This window comes from Hetaerina americana, unplaced genomic scaffold (genome assembly GCF_022747635.1).
Source record: "Hetaerina americana unplaced genomic scaffold, ioHetAmer1.1.p SCAF_11, whole genome shotgun sequence".
NCBI classification, from domain to species: Eukaryota; Metazoa; Arthropoda; class Insecta; order Odonata; family Calopterygidae; genus Hetaerina; species Hetaerina americana.
Window position 1 is genome coordinate 42372079 of NW_027286181.1, and position 20959 is coordinate 42393037.

Genomic DNA, 20959 nt, shown 5'->3' on the forward strand with positions numbered 1-20959 from the left:
TGCTTGATGGACTAAGTTACCACAAAATCCAGCATTCAATCATTCTACCACCAAGAGAAGGAAGCATATTTTAGGCGAGACAGCAGGGTACGCTAAAATTTTAATATCATTAACTTTTGCTCTCGTAAGAAATAAATTTAATGAGAATAAATTGAATTTGTTTTGCATATTTTGCTTGGTGTGCATGTAAGTTGTGAGATAATTAAACTCTGCTAAAATGAAAAGGTATATTTTTTTAAATAATATATACTCAGAGAATTTGACACGTGCGTGATATAGACATTTTTATTTGAGCAATAAAAAATATAAAGATGAAAAAACGGAAACATAATACTGATGGCAACCTAATATCGAAATAAATGTTATATAGACTAAACGAGCGCTTTTATACTTACTGGCCTTACTTATCCAGTTATCATGGCAAGTGCATTTAATTTCCATTTTTTGTATTGTGCCAGTGCTTCAAAGGAAAAGGAGAAATTGGTATTATGCATAAAAAACCGAGCAATTATTACGCAGTGTAAAAATAGTTTTATTGATTGCTGTGATAGAAATTCTAAGGCATCATCTTTTGAAAGTAGTTGGAGGATAAAAATGCCTTTCTCTTTTGTTTACCACCTACCCCTTCCTTCAGTCTTCCTTGAATGCTCGTAGAGGGTTGACGTGTTTAGCGGTCGCTCCGTCCCACTTTCACTCCCAGACAATACTCGCTGCTGCAATGCCTCCCAAGGTCAACCATAACGGACCAAAGGACGATCATTCCCATGACCACGCCGAGTTAAAGTCCATGCTGGAAACAATAAACAAAACCATGGCGAGTTTCCAAGAAGAGCTGGAAACGGCAAAGAAGGACGGCTCCGAAGAAAAGATGGTGAAAATTACGTCGCTCGAAGAAAGATTTATCAGCTTTCGAAATGGAATCAACGGAGACCTAAAGCATCTTTCTGAAAGGTTGAAGGACATTGAAGAACGCGTCTCCAGGTTTGACTACCGCCTCGATGATCTTGAGCAGTACTCGAGAAGAAATTGTCTTCTTATACATGGGATCAATGAAGAAAAAGGTGAGAACTGTTTGCGTGTAGCCACAGATTTCTTCATTAATAAATTAAAGGTAAGCGTGAACCCCATGTCCCTTGACCGAAGCCACAGGATAGGTCCATTTAAGGAATCCCACAAGTATCCTCGACCCATCATCGTAAAGTTTATCTCCTATCAAGATAGGGATCAAGTGTGGAGGGCCAAAAGAAACCTAAAAGCGAGCGGGTTTCTCATAACAGAGTCACTCACAGCCACTAGGAAGCGTCTGTTACTTGCCGCCAAAGATCTCGCCGGGCCGAAGAACGTATGGACACAAGATGGTAAAATAACTATTTTAAAACCTGATGGCTCCAGGATTTATGTATCAAATGAAGGAGACATGCAGCAGGCGAGTGTTGATTATAACTCTCGCAATATTTCATCGAGGAGCGGACGCCGCTAACTCAGTGTGTGAATTGCCTTGAAGGCATACTTGCCTACCACGAGCATTTTTGACCAACCGCTTGCTGATAGATTAAAATAATTAAATACAGTGATTTGTGACTTGCCAGTGCTCTCTTTACTACCGCGAACACATTCCCTCATAGTACCTTACCGCGCCGCACTCTTACCTTTTGGTACTCGAAATTCCTGCCTTCAGTGCTTTGTGCCTCTACTTTCTCGTCGCCCACTCTCTGGAAATTGCTCCTGATTTGCCTTCTTTCTTTCTGTGCTACTGACTTCCCACCACATCTTACTCCTGCATCTCTAACCTTCTATACCCTGTTGCTCCTTGATCGATATGGGTGGTGTCCTAGCACCCCCCGCCACACGCCCTTGCGGCGGCTTGCGGGGTATTAAGTAGATGTAGATGTAGATCCAGCTCACCTGTTCCTGATCTACGTTGCGAAGTCATCAAGTGAAAAGTGATTTAGTGTCAGTGCCCAGTGCTTTTCCCCTAGTTGTCTTAAATAGTGCCTCCCCTTTAAATAGTGTTTTATATTCTTTTTCCCATTTGAATAATCATCCCGTAGTGCTGTGTTTAGAAGTAATTTAGTGAAAATTTATTTAGTGTCAGTGCGTAATGCTTTTCCCATATCTCACTTGATAGTGCCTTCCTTTCAATTGAGTTTGCAGGATATTTATTTACTTGTCCCCTGCAATTGTTTAGTCTTTGCGTAGTGCAGTGCTTAGCGCCTATCCCATCTAGTGCTTTTCTGAACAATCTCGTAGACTACCTTAACAAATACAGTGTATCGCTATTAACGTACCAATGCTTTTAATCTTGTAAATACTTAGATCTTTAATATTTTTAATTCTTTCCTCTTATGCTTCTGCTTGTGTTAATCTAGATAGCTTCGCTATTTCCAGTATTTATCTAAGAAGTATGATGAACCCCTCTTTTGGCTCTCAGGTTCCTAAAAACATAACTTCCCAGTCGTCACCCGTAAGCCATTACGCCTTCCCAAATTCCCAAACTCATTATCGCATACCCACTACCTTACCCCCACGGCAGGACACCCTCGGCCATACCCCGCCAGTAACACCATCACCGCAGGATGCTCTCCCACTCCTTTCCACTCAAAATACCTTGACCCCCACAGGTAACATCGCTAATCCTTGTCCCTCATACACGACTGAATTCCCCGATAATGACCTTGAGTCATCACATTTTACCCAACTACCCACAAAATACCGGTTCGGATTTTCCCAAACCTTTTCGCCCTTAGACCCTTTTGCACCAGAATTTTTCCCTAAAAGCCACCACAGATCCCTAAATCCTCTGGCACCGGAATTCGTCTCTTTCCAACTTGAAGGTAAAAATACGTCTCGAAGACTTTCCTCTGCAACCATTGATCTACGTGAACGATACGTGGCTCCAAGTAAATTCTTTAACAATCAATTAACCTTATGCAGCATTTTTAGATCTCACCCTCGTTCTTTTCAAATAATTTACCTCAACGCCCAAAGTCTCTCTGCGCACCTTGACGAATTGTGTCAACTTCTACCTGACAACGACGCTCATGCAATTTCCATCGCTGAGACTTGGCTTAAGCCTCATATGCCTACCTCATCCATCGACATTCCTGGCTACAACTTCTATCGACATGATCGTATCGGCAAGGGTGGTGGAGGCGTAGGTGTCTACGTGAGAAAAGATCTCTCATTCAAAATTATATCAAAAAGTTCTTCCGTTTACTGCAAAAGACCCGAGTTTGCATTCTTAGAGATAACCTTCAACCTACAAAAAATTCTTTTAGGCATAGTTTACCGCGTACCCAAGATAGGTTATTTTTCCGACTTGGAAGAAGCATTATCTTCCCTCATTCCGAACTATGACCATGTTATTATTACTGGTGACTTCAATGCCAACTTTCTTTCCTCAACTCATGACTCTAAAACAATTACTAACTCTATGCCATCCCTCGGTCTTAGTATACTTCCCCTAGAACCTACCCATCATACATCTTCATCAGCTACTTGGCTTGATGCAATAATTACAGCCAACCCTGACAAAATCACAACATATGGGCAACTTTCTGCCCCAGGAATATCCATGCATGATGTGTTATTTTTAACATACTCAGTTAGATGTCCTAAATTTAAGCAGAAATTCATTCTTACTCGCGATTTCAAGTCCATAGATGACAAATACCTGGTATCCGATGCGGCTACCATTCCATGGCAGTCTATAGAATTCATCAACGACATAGATAAAAAAGTAGAACTATTTAATACGTTCTTAAATAATCTAGGAGACAAACATGCACCGTTTAGAAAAATCCGACTGTCCAAACCACGCTCCCCTTGGATAACAGATGAAATAAAATACTTGATGCGTAGGCGTGACGCAGTCTATAGCCTGTTTAAAAAACATAAAAACGAAAATGTATTCAATATCTACAAAAAACTGCGTAACAAAACTAAACAAGTCATTAGAAATTCCAAAATCAGATATGCCTTCCAAATATCTAAAGAGCCCCCGTCACATATTTGGAAAAGCTTGAAGTACCTTGGTGTCGGAAAAACTAAAAATCAACACTCCCTACCTGCTGACATTTCTCCAGACGACCTAAACCGTTTATTCACAACCCCACCGACGGAAATCGACTTTAATGCAAAAAATGAATACATATACAGTTTGCAAAATTCTGAACCAACTCCAGTTTCTACTGGAAGCTCATTCAAAATTTCTCCCGTCACACAAATGGAAGTCCTCCAGGCCCTCAAAAAAATCAAGTCCTCCTCAGATGGAGCTGACGGAATTTCAGCTATTCTCATACAAAAGTTACTTCCCATTGTACTTCCTGTTTTAACTCATATCTTTAATTGGTCTATTCTAACTGAAACATATCCCTCCCTCTGGAAACGTGCCCTCGTCCGTCCCATCCCCAAAAAATCCACACCCACTAACATTGCTGAATACAGACCAATCAGCATCTTGCCTCCTTTATCAAAAGCATTCGAGAGACTCATTCACGAACAAATTTCAAAGTTTCTGAATGAAAATAACTTACTTGATCCTCTACAGTCTGGCTTTCGGTCCTCTCACAGCACAGCTACCGCTCTCCTTAAAATAACAGATGACATCCGACTATCCATGGATCGCAAAGAGGTGACAATAATGACTCTCCTAGACTTTACCAAAGCCTTCGACTCTATTGACAAAGATATTCTCTTAGCAAAACTTCAAAACCTGAATTTTTCTTCCTCGTCTTTACTGTGGATTCGCTCATACCTAAGTAACCGATTCCAAAGTGTCACTACACCTAATTCATCCTCTAACTGGCTTCAAATACACAGGGGTGTTCCACAAGGATCCATTCTTGGACCTTTGCTTTTTTCCCTGTATATAAACGATATTAGTAAATGCATTTTAAATTGCAATCATCACCTTTATGCCGATGATTTACAAATATATCACCATTCCCGCCTTCAAGACCTACCTACAATTATAAACGAAATTAATGCAGATCTGGCTGCTTTGTCACTATGGGGAATAAAAAATGTATTGAAAATAAACCCAATCAAAAGTCAGTCCATCATAATTGGATACCATAAAATACATTCTAAAATAAGTATTGATAAACTACCAACACTAAAATTGCAAGGATCTATCATACCATACCTAAGGACAGTAAATAATTTAGGCTTAACCATAAATGAAACATTATCTTGGACTGATCATGCAATTGCTATCTGCAGAAAAATTAACTCATCCCTGCATTCACTGAAAAGGTTAAAGCACATTGCTCCCCCCTCCTTAAAGATGCTTCTTGTGTCCACTCTTCTCATACCCCACTTTGATTACTGTGATGTAGTATACCAAGACCTTTCAGGCGAACTAAAAACCAAACTCCAGAAGACCCATAATTCCTGTGTGCGGTTCATATGTGATCTTAGGAAGTACGATCATATTTCCGACTCATTTAATAGAATATCCTGGTTAAAGCTAGAAGGCCGCAGGCATTTACATATTCTTTCACTTCTCTACGGAATACTTTCAAAGCACACCCCTAATTATCTATACAAAAACTTCCTCTTCATCAACTCAATCCACAACAGAAATACCAGGGGTAATAATAAACTTCTTGTCCCACACCATCGCACGGAAATCTATCACAAATCTTTTCATGTTACAGCATGCCGTCTGTGGAACTCTCTCCCAGATGACATAAAAAACTCTTCATCAACAACAACATTTAGAAGAGCACTTCACAAGTTCATTTTCCTCAGGTACTTAACTTAACCAGTATCCCTCCGTCATTCCACTCAGCTGTTATACAGATCACTGTGTCTACTTTGTTTTTTACCCTGCTTTTTGTTTTGTCATCTCAAGTGGTAGGAGTTTGCATAATTATTTTTAGAAACATCACGCTTCTCATTACTCCGCATGTGTTGTCAATGTATTTAATTTCTCCAATTCAATTTCAGTAACTTAATAATATGTATACTCTGTAAAAATGATTGTTACAATGTACATGTATCTTTCCTCTAATTAATAGGGTTTTCGCAGGTTTTTCACACCCCCCTTCTCTTCGTGGGTGTTTTTCCTGCGTGGGTTTTTACTAGTTGAGCAATGCCACGCTCTCCCTAGCTTTTCCCACAAACCTCATTCTTTGCTTAGACTTTCCTCATTTTATTGTCCTCTATCTTCACTGTCATTTAATTTGAGTATTTGAAGGAGTATTCTTAATTTATATATGTATATGTATGTATGTATGGGTGTGTATGTGCGTACTTATGTATGTATTTATGCATGTGTATGAATGCTTGTATGTATGTTTTATGTGTGTATATGTATGTGTGTGTGGATATGTATGTATACTATGTGTATGTATGTGTATGCATATAGGTATATATGTGTGTGTATGTGTATGTATGTGTATGTGTGTGTCTATATATATGTATATACTTTTTTCTTTTCGATGTGCAAATTTGGATTAATGAATTTATGTCTATCTCTATGTGTTTATGTTTAGATTTGAATGTAACTGTAAGTTTAAATGGCTAATATAATATGTATATGACGATGGGTTAAATGGAAGAAGGGACCATTTGGTCTCAATTTCGCCCAAATAAAGACCATTATCTATCTATCTATCTATCTACCCCAATTATCACGCAAAAAGAAGTATTTCCTATCCACGCATTTTGTGATCCCGCCGTGAAAAGCTATGATTATGGCTGCTGAATGGCTTAGAGCAGCCGTATTAACGTATTTCTATCTCTACGAGAATATTTAATTCCCATTATTCAGTGTTGCCTTGCAGATAGGGTGTGGGGGCGTCACGACCAAGCATAGCACTGAAATTTAAGGTACTTGATGCCTTTGAGGCTGTTTTATGTGCAGATCAATAGATAATTTAGTGAAATATCTTTCATGGCCATTCAAAACATTTTATCAGTGCCAATTTGCTCAGATTTAAGTCGTTCTTTTGCCATTTGCGGTCCATCGTAGAATGAATGTAGTATGCTCAAGAGAATGAAGCCAGAGGTGCTAAACAGAGCTATGATTAATAGAACAGTTTTTAACACCCTCAATTATAAATCAGAAAACTTGGTCGGAGATGTGACACCAGTGAAAAGGGACTAGCAATAGCTATTGAGGGAATAGTAAGGGATATGGTACCATAATAGAATGAGAGAATAATAGAGACCGGATGTTTATAATACGTAATATCAAACATGAGGAAATATCATGTTCCTTAGTCCTTAACTGCAAAGATGTCTTGAATGAGCGTTACACGTCCATCGCTATAAAGGATTAAAAATTGTGAAATGTTGTTTACTACTTGGTATTTACCATCTATTTCATTCCTTTTTTAATATGAAAGGCATTCCCTTTGGTGCATCTGATATGAAATACTTCTAGTCATACCTCGCATATTTTGCATATCTCTCCCTTTTCCACTTTCGTGTGGGCGCTACAACGTCATTTGCTGAGTGGCCTCTCTAGTGGAGAATCATCTTCTCGCATCCCAAATATTCGAAAAAAAATTGTAAATTACAGAATTAATAATGAACATGCTGAAGTATCACGTACCCTTCATTCGAAAATACTAGATTAAAATACCGAAAATTGTGGGATATTAATGATTCAAAGTCGAAAACATGAGGAATAATGTGTTTAATTTCGTGGAACACTAAACCTTCGGTGCTATCCTGCGACGCTCATGTTATCAAGCAACTCAGTGTGCTAGCCTTTGATTGCACGAAATGAATTTCCTCGTGAAAAATTATCTTTCCTTTCGTGGCTGCGATGATTATTTGATGATTGTTAAGATGCCTTTTCTTTTAATAGTCGTGTCGTAACATACTATTAGGGGCAGGCCATATATTACCTCGAAACCGAAGGTGGGAATCGTTCATCCAAAAACATACTGTGGAGGTGGAGGGTGTTCGAAAATTGTTTCGTGACATGAAAAGCACCTGGGCTCTGCATGAGAGACACGCCAGAAGTCAATAATAATTAATTTCCCTCGTAAGGTGATGGAAAAACTGATTCTTGATTGTTCAATAAGTAATTGTGATTGATATTTTAATTAAAGGGGTTATAAAGAATAGAAAATGAGGTGATATTGTGAAGCGACAAGAGTCTCATGAAAATCCTATGGAAAAGTTATATAAGGGGATATAAGCGTGGAAGCAAAGGTCAAAAGTGAGTATGATAACGTATAAACTAGCCCTTAGCCAGGATGTTATTTATTATGCAGAATTTTATTCTATAAAGATTAGTTATTCAGGTTGAGTGGAATGTTGTAATGAATATATTTTCATTTACTGCGCATCACATGAAAGCTTTTTGTCTCGATGATAATGTATCTGGGAACATGGGTTTAAAATATAGTTTCCATTGCAAACCTTTGGTGAATTTTAACTAGACATTAAAATTACAAATGAATCAACCTTTGAAGGAATACCATTTGTTGTACATCCTGGGAGAATCTCAAGAGCTCGGAAATGTAATACGAAACTTTAGTGCCTGAAATCTCTGGTGATCAACAAATGTATCTTTTTGAAAATCATTAAATGGATGTCAAAACTTTGAGTACTTCATAAAATAAAATATTTCAATTTTAAAAACTAATAAATGACTAATTATTAGGGTTGGTACTTCAGAAATTACTTGAATGGATAGGAGATCTGCGGAAAAATTCGTGATGAAAATGTTTGAATTTTTCTTTGCATTCGGTTTATGTATATTTACATTTGTATTCCTGAATTGTTTTAATTTTAAATTTATGAATGAAGAGATTTCTAAGGAAGTGTTCCGCGCAGAAAAATAATCTCTGAGGTATTTTCCGCCGACATCATGTTTGGAGAATTTATCTCAGAATAGAGGAACGACAGAAGAGAGCGCAAGTCTCGTGTTTTCTGTTTCATATGTTTATTTTTTCACATTATCCGAAATTTCAACCAAGGGTCCGTCTTCATGATAGCCCAAAGGGGATTCCTGGGAACCGACTTCGTTACATTGGGGCATGAACTTCGTTGACTTAGAGCTAAATTACGATTTTTTAGTGAGTGAAAAAAAACGAAACGTAAGCAGACTGCAACAATGAAGTCAGCTCACTTCATTGTTGCAGTCGTGGAGACAGAGCCTACCGTGTAATATATGTACAGGGTCAATTGCTGTAATCACAAGCAAGGATTCAGATGCATTCAATGCTATCATAAAGTAAAAGGATTTTAATGATTAATTTAAGGAAAAGTCGAAACCGGTTTAATAATAAAACTTCTCTCATAACTTATGGAGGATTAGGTACACAATTTCGGAATGCTAGAAGAAGCTTAACAGCTCTCACAGGAGCTATACTCCATTAATTGCATCATTAATATGCGAGGTATAGTAATTAAAAAGCTTGAGCTATCAGGATAAATCACGTGCTTATTCATTGAACACACAATACTCGTATGAATTTATTGTTTCCAATAATTGCATCCCATGTTGTGATAAATCGAGAAGTAGTGCTCTTTTCATGATGAAAGACTGAAATAGAAAAATGTTTCTTTCATTGTGGTATCAAAATTAAATAAGAATGGTATTTTGATTGAAGAGCGAGCAATTACGGTTTATAATTTTTAATAACGCAATAAATATTAGCTAAATTAAAAAAGTTGAATGGAACAAACATCTACATCATCTTACCCGTATTTACTGGTTTGTATAAAATTTTTGTATAAATTTTTACGCAAACACAAACGCGGATTTGTTATAGTTGAATTCGCGTGTTTTTAAATCTATTTCCACATTACTCTTTAAAAAAGCAGGCTATGTCGGCATACCGGCATTTTTTAATGCTTGCAGTCTCTATGAAATGCGAATAAATCCAAAATCTATGACAGTATCCCAGATTAAAGCAATGGTTGGTAGGCAGCTGCTCTGAGCTTCGTGGGTGCAAGTTAACTTTTCTAAATTTCAAATATTTTAACCGAAAAATTGCATGTCACGAGCCAAGCACAGAAGTGCATTCTCTTTAAGTCGTTTCATTTCAGGGTGGCAAAGTCAAAGAAGACTAAATATTACACGAGACATACTCCTTTTCATTACTACTTATCTTCCATACTTCCCTTTCCTTAAATAATTTGCTTCTCTCACGTTCATATATTTTTTCATGTCTGCTCTGCAGTTACTGAGACTTCAAATATTCCCTGTCTAAGACAATATCCTTAAAATACATACTATATTCACCCGGAATATCCTGGTATCTTCTCTTACGTGTCAACTTGTTGTTTCGACTCTCATTGATTTTATCATCATTACCACGCGTTTGAATAAATGAAGCGTCGCATACCTCTTTCCTGCTTGTCTAATATGCCGTATGAATCTTAAATTTCCGTCATTTTTCAGTCCACCCCCTATTTATTTTATTTATTTATCGACTTTATTGGGGCGAGGTCGATACTTCATATTCCCTTCTTCCACCTAACCCTTATGCATTGCAATTAAGACAGTTTCAAACATCCATGCCCTAGATTGAGGAAAACCCGCCAAAGTGTATTCGGATCCGATACCATTGGATTGGTAGTGAGGGCGTTACCCCGCCGCCAGTGGGACCGGCCGCAACCGGGGCGGCAATTGAAACCCTATCGCCCTTATTCTACCGTAAACATTCATTTAATAGCGATAACTCACAGAATTTGGTCCACATTTATTCTTTTCCTGGCACAAAAAAAGGTGGGGAAAAATTCTTTGATACTGTCATTTATGCCACCCAAGTAAATATTCATTATTCCAATGCCGCTTTGGTTGCGAACAAACTTTGGGGCGCCCTTTGCATTGCATTCTACGAGGACTAATATTTTTCTCATCTGTTTTAACACCAATAAGCTGGTACTAAATTCAGGTGAAGGAGACATTAATGTTCTTAGATCTGCATACAATACGGTGATCGCATTTAGTCAAAGTTGCCTGAGTCAACAATTATTCCTCCAATACTACGCTTAGCTAATTATACGCTTTATTCCCTCTCCGTAAAAGTCGAGTCCGGCTGCAGACAGCTAACGGCGATTTTTGCTCAGTACTTTTTTGTTGTTTTGTTTTGCGGTTATTTTTTATTTTGAATCCACGGGAGGGGTAAGAGTCGGTTGGCCCGTGGCTATCCGGCAATTGTATTTTTAGTTCCCACGCGATGAGCACGTACCCTCTATTGCTGGCTCCCGTCCCAACTGAAAAAACAAGAAGTAAAAGAATTTATTCACGCCAGTAATTAGACCGTAGTTGGAAGATATCGAGACGCTCACAGATATATTAGCCGCAGCTTCGAAATAGATAAATCATCTGTTCCTACCCGGGAGCCTCTTGACTTACACAGCACGCGAACGCCATCGCAATTCCTTCCTCGTTCTGCTGCGGCTCGTCGTTTCAAAAAGAAAGTACCTTTAGAAAACAGCCGTGCCCTTATGAACAGTATATGTACGTGTAACACAGAGTCTTAGACACCAATAAGTCTGACATTCCTGTACTCTCATTTCATTCACTTATTAATTTTACATCTGTGTAAGTTTTTCCTGGAAAAACAACAAGCTAGCTATCGATTAACGTCATAACAATACAATATTATTTTTGTATGGTTCAAAGTTAAACTTAAATAATCTGCTTAGATATTGTACTCTTAAATCCACCATTACGGTGAGTGACAGGGGTGATTACACATCAGGTATGCAACATCAAAAACTGAGTTTTGCTTAAAGGTAATTTACTAAAAAAATGTAAAATATTTCTAATGATTGAGGTAATATGAACCTCGGCTTCAATTCTACAGTATCTAAGTGGGAAATATCTTTTTGAATGCGAGACGAGATGTTAGTTACAAGTAGAACAATAAAATAAGTATTAGGTCGTTTTTTTGGTTGCCAGGGAAGTCCTCTAGGATCTCTATAACCGATTTTTCCTGCCAGCTTACAGGAGTCCGATGACGTCATTACTCTTTAAACCCAAATGAAATCCAGTGAAAATAGTCATTCATGCTTCGTAATAATTTTTATGTGGACACTTAAGGTAACCGTGAGCTACAAGTAAGGCTATGTAAGCGAGGAGTCCCTCAGGTTCACCGCTAGGCCCATGCGCCGATAAAGTACTTATCCTACATTTTAATCATGTCCAGTCGAAATTCCGATTATTCACATTATGTTAGCTCAAGCTCTCTCGATAATACGGAGACCGATGACGATATTACTCGACCGAAACTAACCTTCCGTTCAATGTCGTAGGAAGTATAAGTCGATTTTTTCCATTTCATGTGAGGACTTTTATTACTCGTGACAAGCTAAAGCTTGAATATAGTATAGGCAAATCTAACTAATTTTACAAATTCTTCGCCAACTTTCATATCTATCTCCAGTTCTTCCGATGCCTCTTTAATCATTTCCTTCGCATATACATTAGACGACGCAGGTGATAATGGTCAACCCTGTCTTACACCTCTTCCAAACACTGGCCGTCCGGAGTCTCCGTTCCCCACTCGAACCTTAGCAGTGTGAGACATGTACAAGATTTGGATTGGTCTCCTATCCCTCCAATCTATTCCTATTTTCTGCAATATATTCATTGTTTTTTTAATCCAATTCACTCTGTCATTTGCCATTTCGAAAGCTACGAGATAGACAAACGCCCTGACTGTATTCTATGCTCCTCTCGATTATTGATCTCATAACTGCAATGGACTCGCGCGTTCCCCTCCCCTTCCTGAACCCAGGTATGCATAGGTGGACTAATATTTGTGCCTAGTACCTGAAAAGCCGCCGCCAGGCACCATTATGACGGCTTTCTGAGGGTACGGTGCAAATATCTTATTCTAATTAAATGGTTGCTTTACAGCAGTGTCCATGGTAGAGATTGAAAAAGAGCCATAACGGTTACTCCTATCCCGTGAATTTTTGCAAAAACAATAAAATAGTATATTAAAAATTTCGTGCTGCTAACGTCAATAGTTTTTTGGTCATTGTGCTGATAAACATCTATCACAGTCAAGCAAGGAAGGCATAATTCGTAAAACCTCAAAACATGTACGTATTTTCGTTGCAATACCGAAGTCGAATTTTTCACGGAAACAATACGTCCTCCTATACTACGTGTATAGGGAGTAAAATTAGGTAAAAAATTGAGTTACAGGGTATAGTCCTTTACCTTATTTTGGCATCGTTTAGATTAAAACAATAGTTTTTAAAATTCCTAATGCTGCCTTCGTGATGTTTTGCTATTGGTTTTTATTGTAATCCTTGCCGTTCGCTGGGTAGTCAGTGGGAAATAATAATATACTGTTTGCTTTAAGCTGTCACTTTCAGATAATTTTATTATTTTCATTATTAGTTTATTGTTTTTAATTATTTATTAAACGAAAGAATTCAGCGGGGTAATTGCCCGATAAATGAAGTGGTGGGGGCTCGATATTGATAATATTCCAGTGCGTGAGTGTTTAATGAATTGCGCGATCAATTAGTACTAATCATTCTTTCAGCATTAATTTATGTCGCCGAATTATTTTGTCCCTTGTGAGAGCCATTTTATCGCGATGATAAAATACGGTCATAATTTTGCTGAGCAAGGATTTGCTGGGGCCTTCCCCGAATTAAATGGTTTCTATGATTATTAATTATACAAGCATGGTGCTTTGAATAATTTATTTCTAAAAAAAATGGAAAACTCCAACCATTGGTTCCCAGCGCCCTATGGCAGGCCTTTTAATATTTTACATGATCGAAAGCACCTCAAAAGCAATCGGCGTAAGTTAACTGAGACATTCAGAATGAGAACTAGTTTGTTTTTAATGATGAAGACGTTTTATTAGCGAAAATTTGACTTGAAATGAAGAAGGATATCCATATTCAATTGATTTCAAAGCTGATAACCTGCGTAATAAATGTTTTTAAACCTCGTTCTCAGCAGAAATTAGCTCCATAGGCGCCAAATGGAGGATTTTAGGACAAAGTGGAGCGGCGGAAAGGGACTACCAACTAATTTCAGTACACATTATTAATTTTAGGTTTACTTAGCATTTATTTTTTTAACACAATCATCATACCTGCCAGGATGATGTGCGGTAAGCAAAAATACCTTAGTGAAAAGGAATCGGGCAGAAATAAAATGATTGATAATTGGCGTTTGTTTTATTTCGTTCCTGCCCTGAATTTCAACCCACCTGTGTTAATGATTAGTTTATCTTCTGTAATTGGATCCTGCGATTGTAAATAATAATTGTTTTACATGCTAGAATCATTAAGTGTTGGAAACAAAGTAATACGCATCAATTGAATCTGTCCATTTTGATTGAACTAATTTTGCGCAGCGGTAAATTCAGCATAGAGATACAGCAAGTCTAAAGCAGTACGTTTTAAAGGCCGTATTTTTGGTTTATAGATTCACCGGATGAGCTTTCATCAAGACAATTTAACTTTATCTTCTGAAAAGCTATAGCTTTGTAATTTCGTGAAAGCCGCAGGGATTTACCAAATGGATACAAATACAACGCAAGAGCTCGATTACCTACGTCAACTAAGGTTTTAATTTCTGTCACATCATCAACATAATAGTACTCGAGTTGTTTCATTTTTTAATTTGAGTGGTGAAAGATATCGGTTCGAATAGGACTATACCCATTGTATAAGTGACGTCTTAAAAGTCGAGGTTCAAGTTGATGGATAAAAATTATTGCAACTTCGTAGGCTACCGTTTAAAGTAGGTTTAACATGGCCTGGCAGACTAACCACTACTACATTTCTGAGTCACGTCTCACGAAGGCTTAGGACGTTACAAGATGATGGTTGTTTTGATAAGTCAGGTGCATCAGTAAGAGTTACGTGCCATAACCATATTTCTACTTCTTTACCCCTTCAGTAATAAAGCTAATTGCTCTCACTTTTCACGTTACCTTCTTATCCATGCTATTTAAATGAATTGCACTAATAACATTGATCAGGTTTCATAAAATAAAGAGAGTAAATATGTACCTTTAGTTTCCCCGAGGCTAATGTGTAAAGGCGCAATGATCAAATTTTGTAATCATTTACCGGCCCAGGCATTCTCGGGGGTAATACACTTACTTGGACCCTTGATATCGTGGGGTGGAACCAGTTATCTGTAGCTATTTAGTCCACCAATGCCAATTTAATTTATTGTACCATTGACCAAACAAAATGATCAACTGGGCAGCCCTGCACCAATTGAGCCTCTAGTCTCCCAGAATTTCTCTTTCGCATAATTAAAATAGTAAAATAAATAGGCATAAATCGTTAGGAGTTGTCATTTGGGATAAATACCCTACTATTTGCTCAAAATTCTCTGACTCAAGTCCCATTTCTTGTGTTCTGTACGCTCGTTTGATTCAGCCATTGAGAAAACATGATACACGTGGACTCACCTGAGGGCCTGAGACAGGAGAGCCCAGGTGAAAAAACTGAGCTTCAACCATCCCCAACTATCATAAGTAAATAAAATCACTAGGGGAAAGAAAGAGGTAACTTTTTCACCCTAAGTAGCCTAGTAAGTCGGCACCATTCCAGGTGACCTTTATATTACAGCTCTTCTAGTTACTAGTGGCTCGTCTTAAGTGTATGCCAAAAACTACACTTTTGGGAACCATAGTGCCCGCACCTATAGCTAGTGTTATCTCTATTATTTGAACTATTTTGCATATTTATTGGTAACTAACCATTGAGAAAAAACTACTTGTTAATATGGCATGCCTGGTGTTGAATTGATTCTTGCCGCACGCCCTAGCGGTGGCTTTTATGCTAGCATCTAGATGTAGCATTTCAATACATGCTATTATAAAGCAGACCAAAATCCAAAGCCCATGCCTTCGACCTGAAAGCGCTGACTGGAATACCAGAAAAACTGTCTGAAAACGTCAGCGCAATCGGTTCAAACCACAAATCATGGTAATCAAGCTGAAGTTTGGTTTGAAAGGCGAAGGTGGAACTCAACCAACATAAGGCCCTGCGGCGTGTTGTATTTAAACATCAGGGTAGGGGGTCAGGGCCTTTCACTGTGCACTGTGCCGCCTGTTCCAAAGCTGGTACCCAAAGAAATCACCCAGCTTGGGTGAAATTTCACAGAGGCCTCCCAAGTAAATAGAATTCGGGTCGTACGGTTAGTAGTCCGACCCACTGGAATACCAACTCAGAATAAATGTTAAGATCAACAATCCAACGTCGCGGAAGTCTCCAAAAAAGCATCATAAGTCATTAATGTCTTTGTACTGGTTCTTATGGCATTTTTATTTTTGATTGATGAACATTCCACAGTACCCAAACGTTCTGAAATGGAAAGCAGATGAAAATATGTAAGCATTCAAAGTGGCGAACTGGAGGAAATGGATTTATTGTTGGCCCGAATCTTCTCAGTGCCCATTTATTTCATCTTGTCCCATGTTATGGCATTGTCATACACCACATCCTGACTTATCATCTTAAAACGGCTTGTCAAGTGAATCTTTCCGGATCGAAGTCCCCGAACTCCCCCGCACGTATCTTTCTCAGGCCGAGGCGAGGCAGACCTTGAATTACACCAGCAATAAGAAAATACCATTTTGTCAACGATCCAGATTTGGGAACGCGGCCTCCCACCGGCTCCTCCCAAGAGGAAAACAACTATGTCCGGCAAGTGCAGAACTTCCGCGTAATCTCCTGGGGGTGTGGGGTGGATAGATGATTCTCTCTCGCCTTCCTCCATCCCCCCTCTCTCTCTCCCTCTCTCCTTCACTCATGGCCTTTTCTCAGAGACTTCCGCCCAAGAATAGAAAAATGAGGAAGCGGGGAAAAAAGGAGGTGGAAGGTGTTACCTCTTCTTCTTTTCTTTCCACCATCTCTCGTGAGATGGAATTGTGATCGCTTGAGAATTTTGTCACGTTCAAAAGAACGACTTTTCCTCCGATTTCTTTTTCTCTCCGCGGAAATGGTAACTGACGTACTAGGAAGATCCTGATGGGGTGAAAGAAGAAGGGGGAGGTAAGGGATGCGGTAGAGGGTGGGAGGGGATTTTATAGAGGAAGCACGTCACATCCGAGTAAAAGTCGACTTGATGGAGGTCATTAACCTCCATCTTTCGATTACTTTGTCTGGTGACAGTAAAGGTTGCGATCAGTCATCTTTTTTTCATTTTACTTCAAAAAGAAAGATTGTGGCTCGAGAGAGTATTCCGTCGGCTAGCACATGATTTTAAGGTTTATCGCTCATATAAATAAAAATACAAGTTCTCGTTTCGTTCTCGTAGCTAATTATCATGAATTAAATCTTTTCACTGCCTCGAGCAGTAACGCATATGGATTGAATTAAAATCCTTGGCAACATTCTATGGATTTTCCGTTTATTACTATTATTATTTCATTAACTTTCATTTCAGGAGGAAAAATCTTTATAAGTACACCTATTAGATAAATCTTTCACGTATTTAACCCAAGAGGCTAGAATGAGCTCTGTGATACAACCCAGAAACACCAAAAATATATGTGTAGATTCATAAGGAACATGTTGTTCCAAGTTAATAGTAATATTTCGTTATGAATACATAGTACTTGGGAAGGGATAGGAAGATACTTTTTTAGGGAGTTAACATGCTAATGAAATAGCGAAATAAATGTTTCTGTTTTATCTGTTTTTCAAGTAGCGAGGATTATAATATGAAGTTAAAAATAGATAATGTTTTTTATGTCAAACTGCCGTGAAGTAGGATATTAATTTGATCAATGTAAGAGTATTTACGTTGAAGATGCAACCCCACACACATAAAAAAAAAATAATGTCTCAGAAATTATATTAAATTCATTTTCAATCAATATAAGGCACATTATTTTACGAATTAAGCCACTATAGAATCCCTGCGTAGCTTGGATAATATTAAAATTGGATTGGATATTATTATTAATAAGTATATATAATGTAATACAGTGTATATTATGGTACCTGTATTATGGTATGATATATATATCTATATATATATATCATACACACACAGGTACCATAATGTATATATATATATATACATATGTATGTATGTATGTATATATGTATGTATGTATATATATGTATATATATATATATACATTATGGTACCTGTGTGTGTATGATATATATATATAGATATATATATCATACCATAATACAGGTACCATAATATACACTGTATTACATTGTATATACTTATTAATAATAATATCCAATCCAATTTTAATATTATCCAAGCTACGCAGGGATTCTATAGTGGCTTAATTCGTAAAATAATGTGCCTTATATTGATTGAAAATGAATTTAATATAATTTCTGAGACATTATTTTTTTATATATATATATATATATATATAAAATATATATAAATATATATATATAAAAAATATATATATATATATATATATATATATATATATATATGTATATATATATATATATATATATATATATATATATATATATATATATATATATATATATATATATATATATATATATGTATATATACATATATATGGTATATATATATATATATATATATATATACATATATATATATATATATATATATATATACATATATATGGTATATATATATATATATATATATATATATATATATATACCATAAACACAGTAATCAACCCGAAGGTCAGTTTAGTAGGTGATGGTTGAGTTCACCCAGTACTAAGCCCTAAACGGCGTGTGAAAATTCACACATCAGAGTAGGGGGGCCAGTTCCTTTCCCTGTGCCGGTTATGGTTTCCCAGGAAGACCTGGTACCCGAAAAGTCACTTAGCTTGGGTGGAGCTGCAGGTGCCCAGAGTGCCTTGCCCGGGAATCGAACCCGGGACCCTCCGGTCAGCAGTCCAACGCTCTACCCACTGGACTACTGCGACCCGCGTGTGTATATATATATATATATATATATATATATATATATATATATATATATATATATATATATATATATATATACACACATATATATTTATATATATGTGTGTATATATATATATATATATATATACACACACACATATATATTTATTTATTTATTTATTTATATATGGATGTAGGTTGGGAGCATTTGATACTATTTTCCATTTAATTTCAGAGCATACGACGTTGCAGATCAACTAGTGATAAGTCAAGAGAGAAAATTTTCACTGCGCTTTGCATCCGCATTGCGAAATGTAGAAAATGTCGAACTGAGCGATTTCTTATACGGAAGGTAATTCCGCGTGCGTTCTTTTCTTTGTCGCACGGAAGATATTTCAAGATGGAAATCATTTCTCAAGACAATCCGAAGGAGCTTTTCGAGGATTATTCGCAGTTCCTCCTTCCACCCACCCCTTCTTTGCTCTCTTTGAATTCCCAATCGCCTACGGGGGAAAAGATGTTTAATTTCCTGCGAATGTTCCCACCAACTCATCCTCCTCTCTCACTTCCTGCTCGACCTCTAAAATTGACCCCTGGCCCCTGAAACCCCTCACTCGCTCTCCATCCCTCGCCAATACTTTTTCCCTTCCTTCTTCCCCTCTCTTCCCCCCATCATCACCATCATCCCGCTTAATCCTTCCTTCGCCGTGCAGTAGGTGGGTAATTAGGTCAGCTTTTTAGATGTCTCTTTATGTGCGGTCGCGGAAGCTCTTTGTCGTCTTCTCTCACTAGAGGAATTCCTATTTATCTTGTCCACATGTGTTGTAACGAACAGTTTAAAATGGCTATTGTATAGTTTTAAACGTGTCCTTTCCATATTTTTTACTTTTATAACGAATACCAATTTATCTCTACATCCTATACTAAGAACCTACTTCAGAGTGTTTCTTGAGATGTCAGACGTCACATGCCCGGTTTTTAAATGAATGAGAAATGCGCGAAAAGAAGAAAGTGGACAGTATTTAGGTCTTAACGTTAAAATTGTTTTGACGAAAAACTGGCTTTTTATTATCAAGGCTAGAAGTACCCGTGCATAAGTTTATCATAGTGGGAGAATAACTGGCTTGATTTATTCGGTTGATCCAACTTGACAATTTTGGAAGGTGTCATAATAATTCCACCGCTGTCCAAACAAATTTGTGTGCTCTACACTTTTCTTGAAGAGTCGGTGGCTCTTTGTGATTGGAGATGCTACGGTCGCAGTTACTCTGATGACCCTATTAAAATAATATTTCTCAGTACAAAAATTATTGTGTGGCCTTAAATATTGGCCGAATCGGAATAATATTAGGTGGATTTGCTGTTAACGGCCAATTATTGGCAAAAGAAAAAACGTCTGTTTATTGTTACAAGTTTTATAAAAATGGAATCCACGCAGTTGGGTTTGAATCCTCAATTAAAAAGTTCTTAGAGTTGTCCAGAAAACTTACCACCCTCATTTATTTTTGAATGGCTGATACGGGAAATAATTACTCATATTTTATGTTTCTTCCAGTTAGGGATAATTTTTTACAAACTATCTTTTACGGAATCTCAAGATATTCTGTAACCGAAGATCAATCCTTGTAATAAATCCAAGTTTCTTTGATGTAGACCATTTTCTTGTACTAATGTGCGCATCCGGGAAATGAATGGAAGTAAAATAATCGTCTCAGAATAACATAAATTACAAGTCACGTCAGGGGAAGTCCGGAACATCTGTAGGAGCAGCCTTGGTGAAAAATTCGTGATCGGACGTTTTAGGTTATGTCACGGTGCCTTGTCACAATGTACCTCTTCACGGAAGAGAAGACACATTCTCGCTGCAATGAGTTCGGCGATCCTCTGAGGATTAAGGCGGAATGCGATGAATATAGGATCGCCCCATACAGACTGGTAATCATTGGAAACCTATATTACATTTTAATATACGAACCGAATCGTCTTAGGTGGATAAAGTTTTTTAATGGTCAGAGCTTTTAAACAAATATAAGTGAATACTGGAATTTTTTTGTAATTTAATTAAAATACTCTGCCTAAAATTTCGATTTAGTCATTTGGCAATGATAAA

At 37.4% G+C, this 20959-nt stretch overlaps 1 protein-coding gene across 1 annotated transcript in view; it reads left to right on the forward strand.

The window, feature by feature from the left end:
• LOC139700865 (acid sphingomyelinase-like phosphodiesterase 3b) overlaps nt 1–20959 on the forward strand; it is a 505549-nt gene that overhangs the window by 462205 nt on the left and 22385 nt on the right. The window lies entirely within an intron of this gene.